The following is a 26,572-nucleotide window of genomic DNA, read 5'->3' as shown; positions in this document are numbered from 1 at the left end:
ACTGGGCAGCAGATCTGGGATTTACTCAGTTACAGTAGGCACATCAGTCCAAAGAAAATTAACAAGAGATGTGCTACTACAAAAGACAGTGTGTAAAACCCACCAGGGCCCTGGGTGCAGCAAAACTGGTATATGAGAATGTGGAGATCAGGGAGATCTTGGCGAAAGATGAAACCAGCCTCCTACTCATTCATTCCTTCATTCAGCAAATACTTATTGGGCATCTAGTATGTGACAAGAACAATTCAAAGTTACTGAGTTTCTGAGAGTGAACGAGAATGGGAAGAGAAAATCAAATAAACTACATCCACTTGAGAAAAGTTGGAACCAATGGACAACCAACTATTCATTGTTTGTGGAGAACAGATTTGTTTCCATTTCCATTAAGACTAAAGGGTTTGCCATTTTCTAATTATATAAACATATTGTAAAAGGAGTGCTTGTAAAAACCCTGTCTGGTTCCAAGCTTAGATTGCAATCTAAAATATATCAGAAAAATTTAACATATTTTTGTAAATATTCTGGACTTCATATGGGCCATACAGTATAGGAAATAAGTCCTCTATCTACTACTATAATGTAGGGTAAGTAACATAACCTTTCTGTGCTCCTATATCATTATCTCTGGCAAATAATTATGCTCACTATCCTGTTGTGAGTGCTTTCTGGCTTCATTCATTTGATAAATGCTCATTGAATACTCTAGTGTGTGAAAGATATTGGGCTTAGTCTCACAGAAACAGTGTCATTAAAGATCTTGCTCACATCTGAGAAAATTTTGGTACATATGAGAGATAGGCATATAATCAGTTAACTATAATACATGTGCCATAATTCTGAATATGTACAGTTTATGGTGTATTTGCGCTCTCTCTCTCTCTCTCTCTCTCTCTCTCTCTCTCTCTCTCTCTCTCCCTTCATCAGGGTTTCCTCCTCTTCTGCTAAACATACATTAGATAGTAAAAAATATGCAAGTTATAACAAAAATTAAGTACACATTTAACAAAACTGTGTTGTTCTCTAGAAGTATGTAAGAAAGTGGCAAGCATTTTAATCAAATCTCAAACTTTATAATTCACCAGAGGATTCATACTGGAGAAAAATGAAACAAATATAAATATTGTGGCAAAATTTTTGACGCAGACACAATACTTTTCTCAACTCGGAGAATTCAAACTGAAGAGATGATACAAATGTAAAGAATGTGGCAAATCTTTTAATCAAATTTTATTCTTTGGTAAACATGAGAGAATTCATACTATAGAGAAACCATACAAATGTAAAGAATGTAGCAAAGGTTTTAATCAAAGATCACATTTTATTCAACACCAGAGAATTCATACTGGAGAGAATCCTTACAAATATAAAGAATGTGACAAATATTTTAATGTTAGGCACACTTATTGTGCACCAGAGAATTCACACTGGAGAGCAACCGTAGAAATGTAAGGAATGTGGCAAAGAATTTACTGTTCAGAACAGCTTTGATGTGCGCCAAGGAAATCACACTAGAGAAAACAGATATAAATGTAAACAATGTGGCAAAAGTTTAGTGTTAGGCAAAGCCTATTGTTCACAATAGAATTCATAATAGAGAGACACCATATAAATGTAAAGAATGTGAGAAAGCTTTTAATGAAACATCATACCTTAATAAAATCAGAGAATTCATACTGGAGAAAATGCATAAAAATGTAAAGAATGTGTCAAGGCTTTTATTTGAAGAGTAGGCCTTACTCAACACAGGGGAAATCACACTGGAAAGGTAAAGAATGTGGGGAAAATTCTATGTACAATTCAAGTATTATCAAGCATGAGAGTATTCATACTTGAGCAAATCTTTACAAATCTAAAGAATGTAAAAAATCATTTATTGTGATATCATGACTTATTAATTAGTAGAAAATTCATAATGGGAAAATAGTTCAAATTGCCAAAAAATGTGGCAAAGTTTTCATCAAAGCCAAACACTTTTAAAATGTCAAGAATATTACAGCAGTCATTAAGCCCTACAAATGTAAAGAATATGACAAAGTTTTTAATGAAAGATTATACCTTACAAATCTCTATGGATTTAGAATTCAAGAGAAGTTTTGTACTTGCCAAGAATATGTCAGAACTTTCTTCAATTTTTTTTAAATCATAATCTATCCAAACCTGATACTTATACTATCTGTAGTGAGAACACTGTAACATGCATAACTTACATGTTAGCAAAATGTTTAGTACTGAGAAAAATGATCACATATGTGAAATACAGCAACATCATTATAGTCCATATATTTCTCAATATGAGAAATATCAGAGAGAATTTCTGTATTTATAGGGTCTGTGGCCTTCTTTTGAATAGTTGCTTAAAATTTAATAAGGAGTCTTAATTAATGTGACAGAAATTTTTTAAAAAGTACTCAAATATCAGCATAGTGCAGATAGCTCAGCCCTGAGAAGATACTTGTGTGTGATAAATCTCAAGTTAAAGAACAAATTTTAAAAAAAATAGACTCAAGTCTTGAAAATTAGATAAAATATTTTTTTTTCTCTAGGTAATGTTATCAATGTTATAGGAGTCACTAATGAGAATTTTCAATCTCTATTTTTAGATTGACGTGGTGGAGGAGATTGAACCCAGGGATATTCCATGCTAGGCAAATTCTCTGCCACTGTGTCATATCTTCAGCCATTTTTCCTATACTGCATGTGTTTTGATCCTATGCAACAGTGAATATTTCTCAATGTGTTTAACACAACCATGTATTCAATTTGATTTTGCTGAATTTTGTAGGTAATAAATAAAAAAAGGATACTGTTTTGTTAATAGTTGGAGATTGCTCTTAATTCTTTAAGGCAGTATGACTAAACTTCCAGTTTCAGTTTAATTATTTATCTTTTTGTATCTACTAGGAAATGAAGACTGGGATAGAGAATATATATATTATGCCCAGATTTCTAAATTTTTAATTACTATTTCAAAATTTTATTCTGTAATTTGTGGCTGTTTTGTTGACACCCCTTCATGTAGGATACATTGCTTTTGTTTAAAATTGATTTGAATATGCACATTTTCCAATCAATGGTCCACTTTAGAACTAAGTATCATTGGACCTTTAATTATGCATGCATATGTGTGTTTGTGTGTGAAAATGGATATGTTTGATTATGCCTCTCTTTAGAAGAAAGGGATTCACATAACTAAAAGAGAATTTTAAGATTTCTTAATGAATTACCATATTCAATTAACATTGAATAGTATTAGCATAATTGCAGCCATCTTTCTTTTACCCATCCCTAATTCATAAATACTGTCTTTATTCCCAAGAAATAGAATGTAGCCTGAGATAAAACCTACCAGCCTGAAAATGTGCTGGTCTCTCCCTGTTCTTTCAGTGAGAGATTAGAGACAACTTGCCAACCCCCGATATGGAGACATACTACTTTCCCTGTTCTCTTCTTGAGAAGATAAAACAGACATACCAGTTTCCCTATTCTTTTTCCATGAAACAGAAAAATTGCCAGCCTTGCTTGTTTCCTAAGAAATAAACTTGCCTTCCATAAGATCAAGAGATGCTAACTATATCAGTAAAGATTAAAACCACCCCTAGTGTGTGGTCATGTTTCTATCCTATAAAAGGTAACATGCAAGGGGGAGTTGGGTCTGATTTTCATCCTTGCTGGTACTGTTCCTCTATTTTTGCAGAGCAGCCTTGTCAGCTCCTGATAATAAACCTGCTTTTTATCCCAAGTGTGTGTGATTATACCTGCACAACTTTTCTTTCCCAAAATGTCCCCTTGAGGTACACTGAAAAATTTCTCTAAAATACATGCTTTCTGATTTAAAATCATGTTATTCTAATTGTTTAGTCTCTACTTTCTTGGTACTCATGGAACATATGAATTCCTCACTCATGGTTTATAACACATTGCTTTTATTAACTGTTCAGGGAATTTAAGAATAATTTTAATGAAAGAAACAGGTATTCAGAAATTAGTTTGATTTCACAGGAAAATAAATTCAATGGATCAACAAACTTATGAAGAAAGGTTCAATATCTTTAGCAATTAGAGTAATGCCAATCAAAACTACCCAAAAATTTTATCCCACTCCATTCAGAATAGCAATCATCAAGAATATAGGCAACAATAAATGTGCCAAGTATGTGGGGGATAGGTACACTCACGCATTGGTGTGGGACTTCAAATTGTTAGAACAACTGTGGATAGCAGTATGCAGCTTCTGCAGAATACATGGAATAAAATCACCTTTAAACCAAGCCATTTATTCCTTGATTTAAAGGAAAGGACTAAAATCAGCATGCTACAGTGATGAAGTTACGTCAATGTTTATAGCAGCTCAATTCCCTGTAGCTAAACTATGGAACCAAACTAGGTGTCCTTCAATAGATGAATGAATAAAGAAAATGTGGAATATATATATTCAATGGAGTATTACTCAGCTTAAAAAAAGAATGAAGTCATAATATTTGCTGATATATGGGTGGACATGGAGAATATTACCTTCAGTGAAACAAGCTAATCCCATGAAATCAAAAGACAAATGTTTTCTCTAATATATGAATGCTAATTTTCAATAAGGTTGGGAGGCACTACAGAAGAATGTTGTTACTTCAGATGATGTAGAGGAGAGTGGGGTAAGGTGAGAGGATATGGAGTAAGGAAGATTAGTATTATGTACCTGTATTATTATATGTATATAATATATAATTCCATATATATGATTATATATATATATATATATATATATATATATATATATATAATGTCATATATATATGAGATAATACAACATGTATAATAAGAAAAATAGAAAATATAACCCATGTATGTATGATATTTCAATCTGCATAAAGACATTCCACTGTCATTTAGAGAAAACAGAAAAGGGGGCTTGCTTCGGCACATTCTTGCCAAGCACCAATCCTGTAGGAAACAGAGTTTAAGATTCCTAATTTCTGGGGCAGGGACAGGTCTTCTCCAATGGGTTAAAATATAGCAGTGGGAGGTGGAAGAACCCACTTGGGAACCAGAAAACATGACTTTCAACGTTATCCACTCAATTGAGGGGAAACATTCAGCAAGGTGTTCAGGAATGACTCCAGAAAAGCCAGCTTTTATCTGCTTTGCATATTGTAGTCATGAGACAGATTTCATTTGTAACAAGATTTGATACATTTAAGGTTTAATAATTGCTAAAGTATAATCTAGAACAGATTGTCCCTTGGCTTGAGCCACGCCTGCCTAGTCAAAAACAAGGAGTCCCTCTACAAAACCAGATACTAGCATAACCACTTACTGGGTGGCTGATACATAAGAGAAGGAATATTTATAAAGCCCCAAGGTGCCCACACTTTGTTGGGTATTTTGACAAAAATTAGTTACCTCAGTTTCCGGTGGCTTGTTAGGTGAATGGTGCACTTCCCATTTTGACCAACAAGGAAAATCTCTGAGGGTTAGATAATCAGAGTGTCAAGGACAGCACTCAAAGCAGGGCTATATGCCTCCAGAGTCTCTGCCTTTCTACATGTCACCTCAGAGGTGGAAAGGAGGAGGAAAACCCAGACAGAGGACAGAGGCAGCAGCCAGCAGCTTCTCTGATCCACCCCACCTTGTCCCCAAAGCCGGGGTCACACAAAGGAGGCCCAGGCCAGGCAGTGCCCACAGCGCACATTCAGACAGCCTGCCTTCCTCCCCTCTTCCTCCTGGGCCTGGTGGGAACATTAGGTTACTCAGCCCCCAATAGAGGACAATGACTACACTGTAGGGAGTCACAAATCCACCACAGCAGAGGGACAGAATAATCCACTAGGGAATCACCTCCACCCACTCTGGAACAGCCCCTTCCTCCCTATGTCGAGCTCACTTTTATGTCCTGCCCACCCCTCCCTGTGACTCAGGGCAAGAAGTCAGCTTCCCAGGGTTAACATGTGTCCCTCATCACCAACACACATGAAGGAGCAGCTCATCACACCTGCAGTTCATCACACCTTCATAGCTACCCTCACTTCCTCCTTCCCCAGGGAGGGGAGCCAAACTCCACCCAGCTAGATTCCCAGCCCTGCAGTCAGGGAGAAAGAGTGGGTGGGCTCTGGAGTTGAAATGAAATCTAGGCTGTTGGGAAGAGGGAGGGAGCTAGAGCTTGGGCTGGGAGAAGCCCCAAAAGAAATGACAAATGAGGACCAAGTCCCTCCACCAACTAGGCAGGGAGCACAGGGCACAGGGTATGGTAGGTAACCTGATCTCTGCCTCAAACCTAGTTTTTCCTCAGTCCCACATCCTGTCATGCTGGGCTGAGCTCTTCTAGTCCCTGCATTCCACCACCTCACATTATATAGCCTGGGTCTGCTTTTTAGGAAGCAGAATACTCCAGCCCCAGGCTGTTTCTCTTCAACAGTGGGATGCTAGGCAGCCCCTCCCTCTCCTCCACTTACACCTTCAGAAAACTGGGATGTGGGGGAAGAGGACATGAGTCACTGAGAATTTATCGGAACCACTCTCCGGATCACAGAGGGGCTCTTGCTGATACCCCAAATGACAGGGAAGATGTGCCCTGCCAGTACATCCCTTTCCAAACAGGGGTTCATTGAAGTCTACCCAGGTGACTGACACTAGGATTTCTTCCAACTCCCCCACCTACTCCCATTAGTTCAACTTATGCAGCTGTGTAAACACGGGCTGGGGTAACTCCAACCCAGGGTAACTCCAACCCAGGCAGTACGGATAGAGAACAATCACTACTGATCTACCAGTCACTTAGGCAAGAGTGCGCCACTGCCATCCCCCAGCAAGGCAACTGGCACCAGATGGTGGGAGGCAGAGGCCAGAACTTCAGAACAAGGACATGAATTAAGTGACCTGGAACCCCCAGCTCAGAAGACTTTCCCTCCAGGCTCTGGTTGGGCCAGAAGAGCAAGCAGCCCAGGCCAAGCCAGGACACAAGGCCACAAGGGGCAACCAAACCCCACGCAGAGACTGAAGTGGAGCTGGAACGGAGCCTGGAACCTCTGGCGCCTCCCCTGAGACAAGATATGTGGGACACCTAGCTCATTCTCTTGATTTTCCCGAAGATCCAGTGGGCCTCCTACCTGGAGTTTGGGAAAGACTCACTCTTCAATTGACACCTCTTCCTCAACTTTAAAGCCAGAACTGAGAGAACTCTGTGCCCTGAGCTCCCCAGCCGACACCCCTAAAATAAATCTTTAGCCCTAGCTGGGGAGTGTGGAGGGTGGATTCCTTCACACACTCGCATGAACGAACACACGAACACACACGGGCTGGATCCTTCCCGGTCTCCCCTACCCCATGCCCCAAGCAGTTTCCAAGGACTGTGGAGGGCAGTGTTCAACCTCCACCGAACAGTGGCAGCCCCCAAGGGTCACACCGCGCCCTTATTCCCGCCATTCCACCGTCTGGGCCTGGAAGAACTCCCAGCCCATCCCCAGCACCCCAGGCCAGGTCCGCGCTGGGCCGTCTAGCCTGGGGCTAGCCAGGGCGTCTGGGCTGGGTTCCCTCGCCTAGGAGGCCGTTCCCTTGTTCCCTGGGGGGGGGGGGGGCTAGGGGAAACCGGGAGGGAAGGGAAAGGGCTCTGATCAGGGCCTCAGCAGGAGAGAGACGCTGCCAGGCCGCTCCTGGGGCCCCTGGCTGCAGTCCGGGGAGGAGCCAAGCAGGCCGGACCCCAGCGCAGCCCGGACGCCTCGTCTAAGGGGAGGGAACGGGCCCAAACCCCTCGCCAGACCCGCCTGAGCTCCCAGCGAGTGGAGAGGAGGAAAGTGTTCTCCTGGGAACTGGGACGCCCTTCTCCCCCTGCCTGGACCCCTGTACCTTCCGCTCCGTTGCCTCGAGTTGCGTGGCCATTGCAGTAGGCTGAGACCGACCCTAGGAGCCGGGCCCCGCCCCCGCCCTCCTTCAGTCCTTGGCTCGGCTGGCCTCTGGCCAAGCCCCAGGCGGCCAAGGGTCGCCTCAGCTGCGGCGCGAGGATTGGGGGCGCCTGCCCTGGGCTGGGTGTGAGGCTGGAAGGAGAGTCGCTGCGAGCTGCCAGGACTGCAGAGGAGTGGGCGATGACCAGAGCGGGTGGGACCCCGGAGGACTAGGCCTCTGCCCCGCCTTCCAGCCCCTAGGGGCAGATGGGCATAGAGAAAGTTGAGAGGCGCTCAGGGTGGCGTCAGGAAGGGCCGCTGCTGCCCTCCCGCGGCCAAACAGCACCCGCTCCTGCCCCACCTGGGCGCTCGCGGGAGGCAGGACTGGGAAACCCGGGTGCCAGCGCGGGCGATGGAGTGGGATGTGGTGTGTGCAGAAGACCACTCTCTGCCACTAGAATCCTTCTGGGACCTGCAGACCCGGAGCACCATTCTGCCTCATATTCCCTTCCTTCCACTTCCTGGAATTTCCGAGTCAAATTCCTACCTACTTCTCCAAGGGTACTCTTGGAAGTGCTTCTGGATCCCCAACCAGGAATATAGTTCCCACTCCTATTGTATTATTGTGCCTTTAGTGACGCTTAGCCCCGTCTGATGTGTTACATACCGTATTTACCTACATGTAGATCTTTCTTGTAAAATGACTGAGGAGGTGGACAAAAAAGGAGGAAATCTATCAACATTTTATTGACTTGTATATTCTAGGAACTACATAACTCAACCTTTTAAATACTTGTCACAATTCTTTCGGGGGAAGTATACCCATCTCCTTTTGCCTGTAAGGAAACTGAGATTTGAAGACGCAGCTTAGCAAATGTTTGAGATTTCTGATAGCAAGAATTCATACAGTCAGTCCTGTGTGACTACAATGCTGGTGCTGTCTTCTGATGACTACCGTGCTCCTCCAGTCTTCCCTCCCCCTCGTCTAGCACAGTGTGTGTCCCATGATTGATTTTTAAGAAATATTTGCCAAATGGATGCATGTTAGAAGTATTACAGACTTTAAAGATCTGAAGTACAGCCAACGCATTTGGTAAATGAGCAAACTGAGTTCAAGAGCAGTTTGGTCCCCAGGCCTCTTAATCCACTCAATAGTTCACTCAGTATGAAGTGAGAGCTATGTGCTGAAGATTGATTTATGCCTTCAAATAATTTATAGTTTAAATGAGGAATACAGACAATCTCAAGATATCTAACGCTTAGGGAACCTGACTCTATATACATTAACTATTTCAGTCCTCACAATAACCTGATGGCCTAGTAGTGTTATCTCCATTTTACTGAGAAAACAAATGGGGGCTCAGAGAGATTACAGAGTTGATGTTGGGTCTGGTCCTAGAATTCAAACCAATGGACTCTAGAGACCTTGCTCTTAATTGCCATTCCCTATGGACAACTCTTGCAGGCGGCCATACAGGAGGCATTTGCTGTTGGGGGGTGGAGAGAATGCATTAGCTGTGGGATGCCCAGCCCTGAAGAACAAATGAAGTATTCAAATTAGGTTGATGTCTATATGTTAAATAACAAATTGAAGCTACTGCAGGCCTACAGAAGACAGTGATGGTGATGGAAGAAGAGGCTGGAGAAGGAAACAGAGACAGACCATGAAGGTCCTTATATGCCATGTCCAGGAGTTGACTGTGAATTTTGCTCAGGTACAGCAAGGAGCTGCTAGAGTTAGGAAACTAATATAATGAAAAAATAAGGAGGTGACAGTGGGAGTGAAGATATGTGGGAAAAGGTACACACACGGATGCATAAATGTATATATTCAACAATACAGTCATGCATCATTTAATGATGGGGATATAAGAAATGCATCATTAGGCAATTTTATTGTTGTGTAAACATCATAGAGTGTACTTACACAAACTGAGAAGGCATAGCCTACCACACACCAAGGCTATATGGTGTATACCATCATAAATGCAGCTCATTGTCATCATATAGCACATGATGGTACTTAGTGACGATTAGCATGATGAAGAGGAAATTAAAGGGTTACCAACTCCAAGATTTCTAATTTGAGCAGCCAAGCTGATGCCCTTTGAGAAGACGAAGTAGGAGAAGTAACATGCTGTGGGGAAAATAGTGGATTGAGGTGTGTTGAGGTGAAGTGTCAGTGGGCTTTCACGGAAATGTTTGGAAGATGATTGGTATGTATGAAACTAAAGCTCAGGAAAGATTTGGGAAGAGAGCCCAATTTGGAAGAAACATCAGCAGATGGATGAAGATACAGAAGTGTCTGAGAACACTTAGGGCAAGTGAGTGGATTGAGGAGAGGAGAGGGCAGAAAGAAGAACCTGGAAAAAATTCATTTTGGGGGGGGCCTGTCCTGATGTCCTTTCCATCACAGCACAGAACTTTTCCTTAACTTTTAGTTTCTAATCAAAGCAAATAAAGACACACACCTTTATTCATCGGGTTTATTTGCCAAAAGCGCTAATTCTGGATCTAGTGGATATCCCTTTTTGGGTTAAACTGCCACTAAAGGGAGACAACTGCAGAATTTGGGCTGAGAGAGGGGTAAGCATGGAGAGGCTGGGTGGTGGTGGGAGGGATGGGCTGATCCCCTCAGAAGTAACTGCCCGGCCCTCCTAGGGGGATGACAAAGACCGAGATGTCATCCCCGGAACCCAGCTTGTTGGTAGGGAGATGCCAGCCATGGTCCTGGGGGGTGCCCCGTGCCCCCAGGACCAGAGCATGGGCCAGAGCTGTATTCCTGCCAGGAGCACATGTGCAGATTCATGTATAAGGGAAGATAGACACAGAGGCCCACATGGGGTCCCCAAGCATTGCTTCCCTTTGCCCTTTCCTTTGCCAGTGCCATCCCCTTACCATCATGTCATGCAACCCCTACCTGCTGGGGTCATTGGGTTCTTAGGCCGACAGCACCCTGTCCACACTGGCAGCTACCTCACAATCATTGGTGATATCCCATCGGCCATCTGTTCCCAGGACTAGCACATCGTCTGGGAAGTGCTCATACTGTGTCAGGTCATATACTTGAACCTGGTGGGGAAAGAGTATAGGGAGGATTGAGGTGTGGGGTTTGCTGGACAGGAAGCTTGGGGATAAAAGGACCCTGGATGAAAGCCAGCTTGAGACCCACAGAGGAGGGAAGGTATAGTTAAGGAGGCCCCCATACATCTCATCTCAGGTAAGCAGGAGAGGAAAGGCTTGATGGGCAGAGTGGCTCTGCAGATATTAAGGTTGTGGTCTCCCAATCCCTGGGTTACCCCAATAGTGGCCATCACTCGGGCCTGAGGGAAACATGGAGGGGGGCAGCTATTTAGTCCTCTGCCAAGCTCTCTGAAACCACACAGCCCTCCCACACCTACCCTCAGGTAGAACCTCCACCTCTCTAGACAAATTGTGGTGGGTCCTCCTGCCCTCTCCCACCTCTACCATGGATTTTACCTTTTTGCCCTCTCTACAGACCAGAGGAAACCTGAAGTCCTCCAACTGGATCTTTCTGTAGGCTCTGGGGAGGGGGGTAGTAGAGGCATCACCTAGGCATCAAAGCCTCCTCTCTTCTAGGAGCTGGACACCCACACACAAACCCCTTAGAAGGGCCCTATCCCCCAACTCCCAGCCTGGCCCAGCCTTCAGCTTCCACCTTGCTACTGGTGAGGGACTGGTTGGGTTGCCATGGGAATGACCCAGCTCTGAGGGAAGTGTTACCAGCCAGTCATGTTCTGGTCCCCGTAGAGCATCCTCTGCCCCAGCTCCTTGGGCTGAGCTCTGCAGGAGAACTCAAGGTGGGTGAATTCACCACCCAGCAGCTCTAGTTTCAGGAAGCCCTGGGGTTGAGAATGGCCAGACAGAGCAAAGGGCCAGGGGGTGTTACACTCACAACATACCCTAGTACAATATATAGATAATGTTAATTTTTTTCTTCTTTTGCAGTAATGGGGATTAAACTGAGGGGTGCTTTACCACTGAGCTACATCCCCAGCCCTTTTTAATTTTTATTCTGAGACAGGGTCTTGCTAATTTTTTGAGGCTGTCATTGAACTTATGCTCTTCCTGCCTCGGGCTCCTGAGTTGCAGGAATCACACGTGTGCCACACTGTATCTGGCTAGATGATATTTATTATAGCAGGCCTTTAAGTAAAGATCCACATGCTACACACTATTCTGATACACACATTAACTCAGTTACTCTTCAAAACAACCCATGGGGCAGGAACTATTACTGCACAGAGAGGTTAAGGAATTGTCAAAGGTCACATAATTAGCAGAGAACAACAAACCAGGATTCAGTATCCAGGCAGTCCAGTTCCAGAGCCCAGGGGCCTTTTCTGTTCCCTCCCCCCACCTCTGATTTTACTTCCTTCCTCAGCTGGGGCCACGGTGGGTGCTGCAAACCATCTCAGGCTCCTTCCTGTAGCATTATCCCCTGGGCTCAGCCCTGCACTCAAGAGCCCACACAGCCGCCTTCCCAAGAAGCTCCCAGTAGGGAGTGTTCTGTGTTTGGTGGTGGTGGTGGTGGTGGTGGTGGTGGTGGTGGTGGTGTGTGTGAGAGAGAGAGAGAGAGAGAGAGAGAGACAGAGAGAGATAAAGAGAGAGAGGGTAGGGTTGGGGGGATGTTCTCAGGGACAAGAGTGCAGAGAGGCACAAGAACCAGTAAACGATGTGGGTAGGAAGTTTGGTTCCTACTTACAAGCAGCTGAAGATGCTGGCTCTCAGTCTCCGGAGTAAACTCCCGGGACATTGGAATGATTTCACCATTCCAGACAATGATGGCCCTGCCCAGAGACAGAAAAGGCCTGGCTCTCCTCAGCCCCCTTCATGGATAATTACAGAGGGACCAGGCCTTCTGCTTAGGATTCCTTACCCAGGACTCCATCTTTCCTCTCCTTGTGGATATATCAGGCCTTTCTTTATATCTATGGTCCTCCAAGTTCCTTCAATCTTTAGGGTTTCTTTAAATATTTTATTTTTTTTACAGTACTGGGGATTTAAGCCAGGGCAGCTTTACCACTGAGCTATATCCCCAGCTGTTTTGATTTTATTTTGAGACCCAATTTATTATAGGGTCTCACTAAAGTTCTGAGGTTGATCTTGAGCTTGTGATCCTCCTGCCTCAGCCTCCTGAGTTCCTGGGATTACAGGCATGTGCCACCATGCCAAGTCCAATATTTGACTTTGAACCCCACCACCTCACTCTTCTATCCCCCCATCCTAGAGAATATGGCCCCTTGTAGCCACTTTTAAAGCCCTTCTCCTTCATACCTGCTGTCACCTGCATTGGCCACATACACCTTGCCTAGCAGATACACCACAACCAGTGCACAGCAGCCCCCTCTACTTGGTGGCCAAGACACTCCTGTTCCCGAGCCATCTGCTCATCCTGCCAAGTGAGGAAGGGTCAAGAGGGAAGAGAGTAAAAGAAGAGTTTGCAGACACCGAGTCACCCTCCCCACTCCCATCTGCAGAAATCATCTGGCACAGCCAAACCACAACTGGAAAAATAGTGAAACACATGGGGGTAACTATCCCTTCTGCCTCCCCTCAGAACCAAACTCTGCTCTGGCTTTAAATAGTGTTGTGGGTTCTCAGGGTCAGTCCCTGAGGCCACCTGACTCTCACACAGAGTTGGCCAGAGTGTCTGCCTAGCCAGCCATGAGCTGGAAGTCATTCTCAATGGCCCCTACTACCAGGCTTTCATGGGTCACTTCCTTCTGTGAAGACCAGCAGGACTGAGGACCAATCAAGTGAGTAGAATCAGAGGAACCTGGGGTCCATGAGGTGCATGGGAGGCAGAGGGGAGGTGGTGGTGGTCTTGAAGTGTTTCTACTAGGTCCTTTAGTTGCTCCCGGATGTGGCGATGCAGGAGCCGTGAGGCCATTTTGGCAGCACCACCACTGGCATGTCCATCAAACAGGCCCCAATAATAGAAGCAGAGTCCCTGGTGGGGGAATGAATGCTAATTCCCAATAAGGTTGGGAGGCACTACAGAAGAATGTTGTTACTTCAGATGATGTAGAGGAGAGTGGGGTAAGGTGAGAGGATATGGAGTAAGGAAGATTAGTATTATGTACCTGTATTATTATATGTATATAATATATAATTCCATATATATGATTATATATATATATATATATATATATATATATATATGATGTCATATATATATGAGATAATACAACATGTATAATAAGAAAAATAAGAAAATATAACCCATGTATGTATGATATTTCAACCTGCATAAAGACATTCCACTGTCATTTATTACTAAATAAAACAAATAAGATATTTCTTTAGAAATATAAAAATAGATTAAAATAGTTTGAAATGAGAATAACATAAATTTTAAAAGTTCACATTCTTATTTTCTTATCTATTGGAAAATCCTGTCATTTCAAATTGTTCCTTCAATTTATTGAGCATCTTATAATTTAGTCAACGTATTGAGCCATCTTGTTTTGGTGAAATATGAATAGGATTCAATAGTCAAGGGTTTTTTTTTTAGTTTTATGAAATTAAAAAAAAGCACAAAACAATTTAGTGTATGTAATATGTGGTCTTTAACTGAGAAAAAAATTGTTTTATGCAATAAGCTAATTGCTCCATGTGGGGGAAAAGAACCAGGTTATCCTTTTTAAGTCTCTACTATAAAGTTCTCTATGGAAGGCTCTTATCCCTTAAAGATACAGTCAGAAGGCACCAGTGGTAAAGGCAAAGTGGAAATGAGGGTAAGTATTTACTCCCCCTGAAGAACCTTTTCATTATACAGAAGTAGCCCTCTGGATAGAAGAATTACCATCTTCTGAGAGAACAACTAAGAACCCACAAAGAGTGAAGTGCAGGTTATATTTTATCCTAAACTTATATCCCTTCAACAATGCTTCTCTGTGAAGAAACACTCTATATGAGCATCCATAAGGACTTGCTGATTGTGTGGGTACTATGTACTAGATGTTTTCTCTGAGCCTGTCTCTTCAGATGACTTAGACTGCTGGCTAGTCTGTTTTTCTGATACTTAAAGGACTGATCATAATTAAACCTCATTGTCTTTGTAGTATTAAATAATAGCATGTTTCAAACAAAGGCATTTTACCCATAGCCTTCCCATTTTATTTTTGTAACATCTGCTATATTTAAGAAAAGAAAAACATTCAAACAAAATTTTAATCAAATTAGATAGCTTTAAAAAGGAAACAAAATATCTAGATCCATGTCCTAAAATTAAATTATTTTAAAGAGCTCCATTTCCAACTGGACAAATTTGGAATACTTGTGTGTAAATGAGAAAGAATTACTGCTTTGTTGGTTTTATTATAGACTGTTTGGGCCACGCATGGGCCATGCAACAACAGTAGACCCTATTATCCCACTTACAATATACATTTCTGCCAAATGTGGTAAGTGTTGTGATTTAAATGTCTTTGATGATGTTGGTATGGTGGCATATTAAGTGCTTTTGAATATTCTGAATTTAAAATATACTGCCAGGTTGTATTAATTAGATAATAATATATACAAGGTAATCATAAAAATAGAAAATTTTTGAGAAATATGTCTGTTTTGATTGCCAGAGCCTCATGCAAATAAAAGTTTAATTTTACATGTTAACTTTTTTTCTGGACAGTTTAGACGTTTTGCTTACAAATAAAACTTAAGAGATTGGTAATCACATTACCCAACACTTAATGTTTGTAAGGCAATGTAGTAGGGCCTTTACTTGAATTCATTCCATGTAGTCTTTAAAACAATGCTATGAGGTAGGTATTCATCACCATCCTGATGTCCGTTTTACAAATGGGGAACTGAAGTTCTAATGCACAGAATAACTTATTCATGATGCCTCAGATAGAAAATGGCACAGTGTCAATCATGAACTCAGGACTTGTCAGTCTTAGGGTTTGAGCTCTCTACTAATTCTGGTATATTCCTTTCTTAATTAATGTTAACAATGAAAACTGAAAGATGGTCTTCTATTGTAAAGTAGATTCAAATTCTCAATAATACTAACTTAGTGATTTGTACAAAAATCAAAACTCCTCCTCCAGGATTCAAATTAGTGGAAATGAATAGTTGGGGCTAAACATATGCAAATACACTTACATAAATATAAACAAATGACCTTAAAAGAAGTTTGGTTCAGCTAAATTTAAGCAACACATTGTATTGTTCCTTTGTGTAGAGATAAATTAATAATAGACCACTCCAAACATGGAATTATAAAAAAAATACTCATCTGTTAAGTCAAATGATGTTTAAACAGAAATTATATTTAAATGCTAAATTTGAAAGCCTTACATCACATGCATTCAAATGTATTCATTAACAAACTACACCAATTGGTATATACAATTTCAAGTGGCTATTCGTTAATATAGAAACTGCAATACAAATATATTGAAATCACAAAAACTGAGCAAGGAAAGACACTGGGTGTTATAGGACATATTTATATTTCTGCAAAATAAAAATCAAGATCTTGACCAGTGTTACTTATTTAGAAGACATCCACTGTTCTTAGAAACCAAATTATTAATGATTTTATTATGGAAAAACTGAAGGAGCTAAGAATACAACAATTACTAATAGGGCATTATGTAAAATTGTGGATGTGTAACCGACATGATTCTGCAATCTGCATTTGGGGTAAAATTGGGGGTTCATAACCCACTTCAATCTGATGTATGAAATATGATATGTCAAGAGCTCTGTAATGTTGTGAACAACCAATAAAAAAATAAAACATAAAGTATAACATTAGGAAATATTTTAAAAAATTTAAAGGTCATATCGGGACTGGGGTTGCGGCTCATTGGTAAAGAACTCACCTAATACATGCAAGAGGCCGGGTTCAATCCTGAGCAACACGTAAAAATAAAAATAAAAAAATAAAGATATTGTGTCCAACTACACCTAAAATATTTTAAAGATTTTAGTGTTATATTTTAGTAGAAGAAAGCTAAAGTGATGATGAAATATCAGTAATATTATGCATTTTCACAACTATAAGAGTAAATATTTGTGAAAACACAAACTTAAATTTCCTTAATTAGTGATATTATTAGAAACTTAAAATGCTTGACAAATAGACTTTAAAAACACTATACATCTTTCTGATGTATGTACAGAATCCAGTGACTGATCAGCACTGGAGTGGCTCCAAAGCTCAGTAACCTCCAACAACCTATCACTGTGTTAAAAACATGGTCACCCATCTTGGTGTATGGCATCTAATAACTCACCTATGGTAGTACTTTAGCAAAATTTTGCTCAGCAGAAACTCTGCTCAAGGTTCCATGGGGAATTAGAACTATCTATCAGATGTAGGTAATCAAGCACTATAGACTCCTAGGGTAGCAGAAAAATTGGGGTTTATATGGACATTTTCCTGATGCTCTGTTTTTATACAGAGTCCCATTTACAAAATTCATTGTCCTTTTAGTGTTTCCCCAAGGATGTTGGTTTTAATGTTATTCTCAATTAGTTCTCTGCAAAAATAAGTTTTCCAAGGTCAAACACATTTGAGAAGAAATAGCTACCATAGAGGCTCTGAGTATTCCTGCTAAAATTGAACCTACTTAAATTAACCTGGAGTTTGTACCAACCAATTTGATTACAAAAAAAATCTTTCACATATTACTTTCAGTATTCTATTTAGTATTGTATTCACAGAAAATGACTCAGTGTATCCTTTTTCAGATAATACGTACTTATTTATAGAAACATAAAATTGTGTTTGGCTTCTTGAACTCATATGTAGCTGTTCTTTGACTCTTTGAGTTTTTTTTTTTTTAGTGTGCTTACTTTTTAGACACATCTTCATGATTTACTTTGCTTGACTTCTTAAATGTAAATACCAGTTTTCTTTCTTTTTTAAAAAATGTTATTTTATTGGATCCAACCTATGTTTCAGCTTTCCATTTTGGATCGTCGGTATTTTATATTAAGCACACATCATCAGTTTGAGATCTTTGCTATTTACAAATGCCATGAGCATCTTTATTTCAATTATAGAAAAGAGATAAGGAGAAGTAATGGTTAATAGTGGAACCATACTATAAACCATCACTCTCTGATTATGACTGTTGATCTCATTAACTAGTGACACATCCTTCAGAAGGGAAATTCCCATAGCTCATGCCTCTAGTCTTTGTGATTTGCAAATGTTTATTCAAGAGGGAAATAATATTTTCCTATTCTTAGCTCCTTCAGTTTTTCCATAATAAAATCATTAATAATTTGGTTTCTAAGAACAGTGGATGTCTTCTAAATAAGTAACACTGGTCAAGATCTTGATTTTTATTTTGCAGAAATATAAATATGTCCTATAACACCCAGTGTCTTTCCTTGCTCAGTTTTTGTGATTTCAATATATTTGTATTGCAGTTTCTATATTAACGAATAGCCACTTGAAATTGTATATACCAATTGGTGTAGTTTGTTAATGAATACATTTGAATGCATGTGATGTAAGGCTTTCAAATTTAGCATTTAAATATAATTTCTGTTTAAACATCATTTGACTTAACAGATGAGTATTTTTTTTTATAATTCCATGTTTGGAGTGGTCTATTATTAATTTATCTCTACACAAAGGAACAATACAATGTGTTGCTTAAATTTAGCTGAACCAAACTTCTTTTAAGGTCATTTGTTTATATTTATGTAAGTGTATTTGCATATGTTTAGCCCCAACTATTCATTTCCACTAATTTGAATCCTGGAGGAGGAGTTTTGATTTTTGTACAAATCACTAAGTTAGTATTATTGAGAATTTGAATCTACTTTACAATAGAAGACCATCTTTCAGTTTTCATTGTTAACATTAATTAAGAAAGGAATATACCAGAATTAGTAGAGAGCTCAAACCCTAAGACTGACAAGTCCTGAGTTCATGATTGACACTGTGCCATTTTCTATCTGAGGCATCATGAATAAGTTATTCTGTGCATTAGAACTTCAGTTCCCCATTTGTAAAACGGACATCAGGATGGTGATGAATACCTACCTCATAGCATTGTTTTAAAGACTACATGGAATGAATTCAAGTAAAGGCCCTACTACATTGCCTTACAAACATTAAGTGTTGGGTAATGTGATTACCAATCTCTTAAGTTTTATTTGTAAGCAAAACGTCTAAACTGTCCAGAAAAAAAGTTAACATGTAAAATTAAACTTTTATTTGCATGAGGCTCTGGCAATCAAAACAGACATATTTCTCAAAAATTTTCTATTTTTATGATTACCTTGTATATATTATTATCTAATTAATACAACCTGGCAGTATATTTTAAATTCAGAATATTCAAAAGCACTTAATATGCCACCATACCAACATCATCAAAGACATTTAAATCACAACACTTACCACATTTGGCAGAAATGTATATTGTAAGTGGGATAATAGGGTCTACTGTTGTTGCATGGCCCATGCGTGGCCCAAACAGTCTATAATAAAACCAACAAAGCAGTAATTCTTTCTCATTTACACACAAGTATTCCAAATTTGTCCAGTTGGAAATGGAGCTCTTTAAAATAATTTAATTTTAGGACATGGATCTAGATATTTTGTTTCCTTTTTAAAGCTATCTAATTTGATTAAAATTTTGTTTGAATGTTTTTCTTTTCTTAAATATAGCAGATGTTACAAAAATAAAATGGGAAGGCTATGGGTAAAATGCCTTTGTTTGAAACATGCTATTATTTAATACTACAAAGACAATGAGGTTTAATTATGATCAGTCCTTTAAGTATCAGAAAAACAGACTAGCCAGCAGTCTAAGTCATCTGAAGAGACAGGCTCAGAGAAAACATCTAGTACATAGTACCCACACAATCAGCAAGTCCTTATGGATGCTCATATAGAGTGTTTCTTCACAGAGAAGCATTGTTGAAGGGATATAAGTTTAGGATAAAATATAACCTGCACTTCACTCTTTGTGGGTTCTTAGTTGTTCTCTCAGAAGATGGTAATTCTTCTATCCAGAGGGCTACTTCTGTATAATGAAAAGGTTCTTCAGGGGGAGTAAATACTTACCCTCATTTCCACTTTGCCTTTACCACTGGTGCCTTCTGACTGTATCTTTAAGGGATAAGAGCCTTCCATAGAGAACTTTATAGTAGAGACTTAAAAAGGATAACCTGGTTCTTTTCCCCCACATGGAGCAATTAGCTTATTGCATAAAACAATTTTTTTTCTCAGTTAAAGACCACATATTACATACACTAAATTGTTTTGTGCTTTTTTTTAATTTCATAAAACTAAAAAAAAAACCCTTGACTATTGAATCCTATTCATATTTCACCAAAACAAGATGGCTCAATACGTTGACTAAATTATAAGATGCTCAATAAATTGAAGGAACAATTTGAAATGACAGGATTTTCCAATAGATAAGAAAATAAGAATGTGAACTTTTAAAATTTATGTTATTCTCATTTCAAACTATTTTAATCTATTTTTATATTTCTAAAGAAATATCTTATTTGTTTTATTTAGTAATAAATGACAGTGGAATGTCTTTATGCAGGTTGAAATATCATACATACATGGGTTATATTTTCTTATTTTTCTTATTATACATGTTGTATTATCTCATATATATATGACATCATATATATATATATATATATATATATATATATATAATCATATATATGGAATTATATATTATATACATATAATAATACAGGTACATAATACTAATCTTCCTTACTCCATATCCTCTCACCTTACCCCACTCTCCTCTACATCATCTGAAGTAACAACATTCTTCTGTAGTGCCTCCCAACCTTATTGGGAATTAGCATTCATTCCCCCACCAGGGACTCTGCTTCTATTATTGGGGCCTGTTTGATGGACATGCCAGTGGTGGTGCTGCCAAAATGGCCTCACGGCTCCTGCATCGCCACATCCGGGAGCAACTAAAGGACCTAGTAGAAACACTTCAAGACCACCACCACCTCCCCTCTGCCTCCCATGCACCTCATGGACCCCAGGTTCCTCTGATTCTACTCACTTGATTGGTCCTCAGTCCTGCTGGTCTTCACAGAAGGAAGTGACCCATGAAAGCCTGGTAGTAGGGGCCATTGAGAATGACTTCCAGCTCATGGCTGGCTAGGCAGACACTCTGGCCAACTCTGTGTGAGAGTCAGGTGGCCTCAGGGACTGACCCTGAGAACCCACAACACTATTTAAAGCCAGAGCAGAGTTTGGTTCTGAGGGGAGGCAGAAGGGATAGTTACCCCCATGTGTTTCACTATTTTTCCAGTTGTGGTTTGGCTGTGCCAGATGATTTCTGCAGATGGGAGTGGGGAGGGTGACTCGGTGTCTGCAAACTCTTCTTTTACTCTCTTCCCTCTTGACCCTTCCTCACTTGGCAGGATGAGCAGATGGCTCGGGAACAGGAGTGTCTTGGCCACCAAGTAGAGGGGGCTGCTGTGCACTGGTTGTGGTGTATCTGCTAGGCAAGGTGTATGTGGCCAATGCAGGTGACAGCAGGTATGAAGGAGAAGGGCTTTAAAAGTGGCTACAAGGGGCCATATTCTCTAGGATGGGGGGATAGAAGAGTGAGGTGGTGGGGTTCAAAGTCAAATATTGGACTTGGCATGGTGGCACATGCCTGTAATCCCAGGAACTCAGGAGGCTGAGGCAGGAGGATCACAAGCTCAAGATCAACCTCAGAACTTTAGTGAGACCCTATAATAAATTGGGTCTCAAAATAAAATCAAAACAGCTGGGGATATAGCTCAGTGGTAAAGCTGCCCTGGCTTAAATCCCCAGTACTGTAAAAAAAATAAAATATTTAAAGAAACCCTAAAGATTGAAGGAACTTGGAGGACCATAGATATAAAGAAAGGCCTGATATATCCACAAGGAGAGGAAAGATGGAGTCCTGGGTAAGGAATCCTAAGCAGAAGGCCTGGTCCCTCTGTAATTATCCATGAAGGGGGCTGAGGAGAGCCAGGCCTTTTCTGTCTCTGGGCAGGGCCATCATTGTCTGGAATGGTGAAATCATTCCAATGTCCCGGGAGTTTACTCCGGAGACTGAGAGCCAGCATCTTCAGCTGCTTGTAAGTAGGAACCAAACTTCCTACCCACATCGTTTACTGGTTCTTGTGCCTCTCTGCACTCTTGTCCCTGAGAACATCCCCCCAACCCTACCCTCTCTCTCTTTATCTCTCTCTGTCTCTCTCTCTCTCTCTCTCTCTCTCTCACACACACCACCACCACCACCACCACCACCACCACCACCACCACCAAACACAGAACACTCCCTACTGGGAGCTTCTTGGGAAGGCGGCTGTGTGGGCTCTTGAGTGCAGGGCTGAGCCCAGGGGATAATGCTACAGGAAGGAGCCTGAGATGGTTTGCAGCACCCACCGTGGCCCCAGCTGAGGAAGGAAGTAAAATCAGAGGTGGGGGGAGGGAACAGAAAAGGCCCCTGGGCTCTGGAACTGGACTGCCTGGATACTGAATCCTGGTTTGTTGTTCTCTGCTAATTATGTGACCTTTGACAATTCCTTAACCTCTCTGTGCAGTAATAGTTCCTGCCCCATGGGTTGTTTTGAAGAGTAACTGAGTTAATGTGTGTATCAGAATAGTGTGTAGCATGTGGATCTTTACTTAAAGGCCTGCTATAATAAATATCATCTAGCCAGATACAGTGTGGCACACGTGTGATTCCTGCAACTCAGGAGCCCGAGGCAGGAAGAGCATAAGTTCAATGACAGCCTCAAAAAATTAGCAAGACCCTGTCTCAGAATAAAAATTAAAAAGGGCTGGGGATGTAGCTCAGTGGTAAAGCACCCCTCAGTTTAATCCCCATTACTGCAAAAGAAGAAAAAAATTAACATTATCTATATATTGTACTAGGGTATGTTGTGAGTGTAACACCCCCTGGCCCTTTGCTCTGTCTGGCCATTCTCAACCCCAGGGCTTCCTGAAACTAGAGCTGCTGGGTGGTGAATTCACCCACCTTGAGTTCTCCTGCAGAGCTCAGCCCAAGGAGCTGGGGCAGAGGATGCTCTACGGGGACCAGAACATGACTGGCTGGTAACACTTCCCTCAGAGCTGGGTCATTCCCATGGCAACCCAACCAGTCCCTCACCAGTAGCAAGGTGGAAGCTGAAGGCTGGGCCAGGCTGGGAGTTGGGGGATAGGGCCCTTCTAAGGGGTTTGTGTGTGGGTGTCCAGCTCCTAGAAGAGAGGAGGCTTTGATGCCTAGGTGATGCCTCTACTACCCCCCTCCCCAGAGCCTACAGAAAGATCCAGTTGGAGGACTTCAGGTTTCCTCTGGTCTGTAGAGAGGGCAAAAAGGTAAAATCCATGGTAGAGGTGGGAGAGGGCAGGAGGACCCACCACAATTTGTCTAGAGAGGTGGAGGTTCTACCTGAGGGTAGGTGTGGGAGGGCTGTGTGGTTTCAGAGAGCTTGGCAGAGGACTAAATAGCTGCCCCCCTCCATGTTTCCCTCAGGCCCGAGTGATGGCCACTATTGGGGTAACCCAGGGATTGGGAGACCACAACCTTAATATCTGCAGAGCCACTCTGCCCATCAAGCCTTTCCTCTCCTGCTTACCTGAGATGAGATGTATGGGGGCCTCCTTAACTATACCTTCCCTCCTCTGTGGGTCTCAAGCTGGCTTTCATCCAGGGTCCTTTTATCCCCAAGCTTCCTGTCCAGCAAACCCCACACCTCAATCCTCCCTATACTCTTTCCCCACCAGGTTCAAGTATATGACCTGACACAGTATGAGCACTTCCCAGACGATGTGCTAGTCCTGGGAACAGATGGCCGATGGGATATCACCAATGATTGTGAGGTAGCTGCCAGTGTGGACAGGGTGCTGTCGGCCTAAGAACCCAATGACCCCAGCAGGTAGGGGTTGCATGACATGATGGTAAGGGGATGGCACTGGCAAAGGAAAGGGCAAAGGGAAGCAATGCTTGGGGACCCCATGTGGGCCTCTGTGTCTATCTTCCCTTATACATGAATCTGCACATGTGCTCCTGGCAGGAATACAGCTCTGGCCCATGCTCTGGTCCTGGGGGCACGGGGCACCCCCCAGGACCATGGCTGGCATCTCCCTACCAACAAGCTGGGTTCCGGGGATGACATCTCGGTCTTTGTCATCCCCCTAGGAGGGCCGGGCAGTTACTTCTGAGGGGATCAGCCCATCCCTCCCACCACCACCCAGCCTCTCCATGCTTACCCCTCTCTCAGCCCAAATTCTGCAGTTGTCTCCCTTTAGTGGCAGTTTAACCCAAAAAGGGATATCCACTAGATCCAGAATTAGCGCTTTTGGCAAATAAACCCGATGAATAAAGGTGTGTGTCTTTATTTGCTTTGATTAGAAACTAAAAGTTAAGGAAAAGTTCTGTGCTGTGATGGAAAGGACATCAGGACAGGCCCCCCCCAAAATGAATTTTTTCCAGGTTCTTCTTTCTGCCCTCTCCTCTCCTCAATCCACTCACTTGCCCTAAGTGTTCTCAGACACTTCTGTATCTTCATCCATCTGCTGATGTTTCTTCCAAATTGGGCTCTCTTCCCAAATCTTTCCTGAGCTTTAGTTTCATACATACCAATCATCTTCCAAACATTTCCGTGAAAGCCCACTGACACTTCACCTCAACACACCTCAATCCACTATTTTCCCCACAGCATGTTACTTCTCCTACTTCGTCTTCTCAAAGGGCATCAGCTTGGCTGCTCAAATTAGAAATCTTGGAGTTGGTAACCCTTTAATTTCCTCTTCATCATGCTAATCGTCACTAAGTACCATCATGTGCTATATGATGACAATGAGCTGCATTTATGATGGTATACACCATATAGCCTTGGTGTGTGGTAGGCTATGCCTTCTCAGTTTGTGTAAGTACACTCTATGATGTTTACACAACAATAAAATTGCCTAATGATGCATTTCTTATATCCCCATCATTAAATGATGCATGACTGTATTGTTGAATATATACATTTATGCATCCGTGTGTGTACCTTTTCCCACATATCTTCACTCCCACTGTCACCTCCTTATTTTTTCATTATATTAGTTTCCTAACTCTAGCAGCTCCTTGCTGTACCTGAGCAAAATTCACAGTCAACTCCTGGACATGGCATATAAGGACCTTCATGGTCTGTCTCTGTTTCCTTCTCCAGCCTCTTCTTCCATCACCATCACTGTCTTCTGTAGGCCTGCAGTAGCTTCAATTTGTTATTTAACATATAGACATCAACCTAATTTGAATACTTCATTTGTTCTTCAGGGCTGGGCATCCCACAGCTAATGCATTCTCTCCACCCCCCAACAGCAAATGCCTCCTGTATGGCCGCCTGCAAGAGTTGTCCATAGGGAATGGCAATTAAGAGCAAGGTCTCTAGAGTCCATTGGTTTGAATTCTAGGACCAGACCCAACATCAACTCTGTAATCTCTCTGAGCCCCCATTTGTTTTCTCAGTAAAATGGAGATAACACTACTAGGCCATCAGGTTATTGTGAGGACTGAAATAGTTAATGTATATAGAGTCAGGTTCCCTAAGCGTTAGATATCTTGAGATTGTCTGTATTCCTCATTTAAACTATAAATTATTTGAAGGCATAAATCAATCTTCAGCACATAGCTCTCACTTCATACTGAGTGAACTATTGAGTGGATTAAGAGGCCTGGGGACCAAACTGCTCTTGAACTCAGTTTGCTCATTTACCAAATGCGTTGGCTGTACTTCAGATCTTTAAAGTCTGTAATACTTCTAACATGCATCCATTTGGCAAATATTTCTTAAAAATCAATCATGGGACACACACTGTGCTAGACGAGGGGGAGGGAAGACTGGAGGAGCACGGTAGTCATCAGAAGACAGCACCAGCATTGTAGTCACACAGGACTGACTGTATGAATTCTTGCTATCAGAAATCTCAAACATTTGCTAAGCTGCGTCTTCAAATCTCAGTTTCCTTACAGGCAAAAGGAGATGGGTATACTTCCCCCGAAAGAATTGTGACAAGTATTTAAAAGGTTGAGTTATGTAGTTCCTAGAATATACAAGTCAATAAAATGTTGATAGATTTCCTCCTTTTTTGTCCACCTCCTCAGTCATTTTACAAGAAAGATCTACATGTAGGTAAATACGGTATGTAACACATCAGACGGGGCTAAGCGTCACTAAAGGCACAATAATACAATAGGAGTGGGAACTATATTCCTGGTTGGGGATCCAGAAGCACTTCCAAGAGTACCCTTGGAGAAGTAGGTAGGAATTTGACTCGGAAATTCCAGGAAGTGGAAGGAAGGGAATATGAGGCAGAATGGTGCTCCGGGTCTGCAGGTCCCAGAAGGATTCTAGTGGCAGAGAGTGGTCTTCTGCACACACCACATCCCACTCCATCGCCCGCGCTGGCACCCGGGTTTCCCAGTCCTGCCTCCCGCGAGCGCCCAGGTGGGGCAGGAGCGGGTGCTGTTTGGCCGCGGGAGGGCAGCAGCGGCCCTTCCTGACGCCACCCTGAGCGCCTCTCAACTTTCTCTATGCCCATCTGCCCCTAGGGGCTGGAAGGCGGGGCAGAGGCCTAGTCCTCCGGGGTCCCACCCGCTCTGGTCATCGCCCACTCCTCTGCAGTCCTGGCAGCTCGCAGCGACTCTCCTTCCAGCCTCACACCCAGCCCAGGGCAGGCGCCC

The 26,572-nt window shown here is 41.9% G+C and overlaps 2 pseudogenes across 2 annotated transcripts; one reads left to right on the top strand and one right to left on the bottom strand.

Moving 5' to 3' along the window:
- Nucleotides 1–10,487: 10,487 nt before the first annotated feature.
- Nucleotides 10,488–15,284, bottom strand: LOC308633232 (protein phosphatase 1J-like; annotated as a pseudogene). Its single transcript has 9 exons — nt 15,276–15,284; nt 13,556–13,842; nt 13,167–13,284; nt 12,595–12,679; nt 11,613–11,731; nt 11,349–11,412; nt 11,077–11,191; nt 10,789–10,933; nt 10,488–10,650 (listed from the first exon to the last, which is right to left on the bottom strand). The product of its transcript is annotated as a protein phosphatase 1J-like (transcript).
- A 3,996-nt stretch (nt 15,285–19,280) lies between these two features.
- Nucleotides 19,281–24,078, top strand: LOC308633231 (protein phosphatase 1J-like; annotated as a pseudogene). The gene is made up of 9 exons: nt 19,281–19,289; nt 20,724–21,010; nt 21,282–21,399; nt 21,887–21,971; nt 22,835–22,953; nt 23,154–23,217; nt 23,375–23,489; nt 23,633–23,777; nt 23,916–24,078. The product of its transcript is annotated as a protein phosphatase 1J-like (transcript).
- Nucleotides 24,079–26,572: the final 2,494 nt, after the last annotated feature.

The sequence above is a fragment of the Spermophilus citellus genome (genome assembly GCF_964194105.1).
Source record: "Spermophilus citellus genome assembly, chromosome: 14".
NCBI lineage: Eukaryota > Metazoa > Chordata > Mammalia > Rodentia > Sciuridae > Spermophilus > Spermophilus citellus.
Note: the sequence above shows the minus strand (reverse complement) of the source record. Positions and strands in the feature narration are given on the sequence as shown.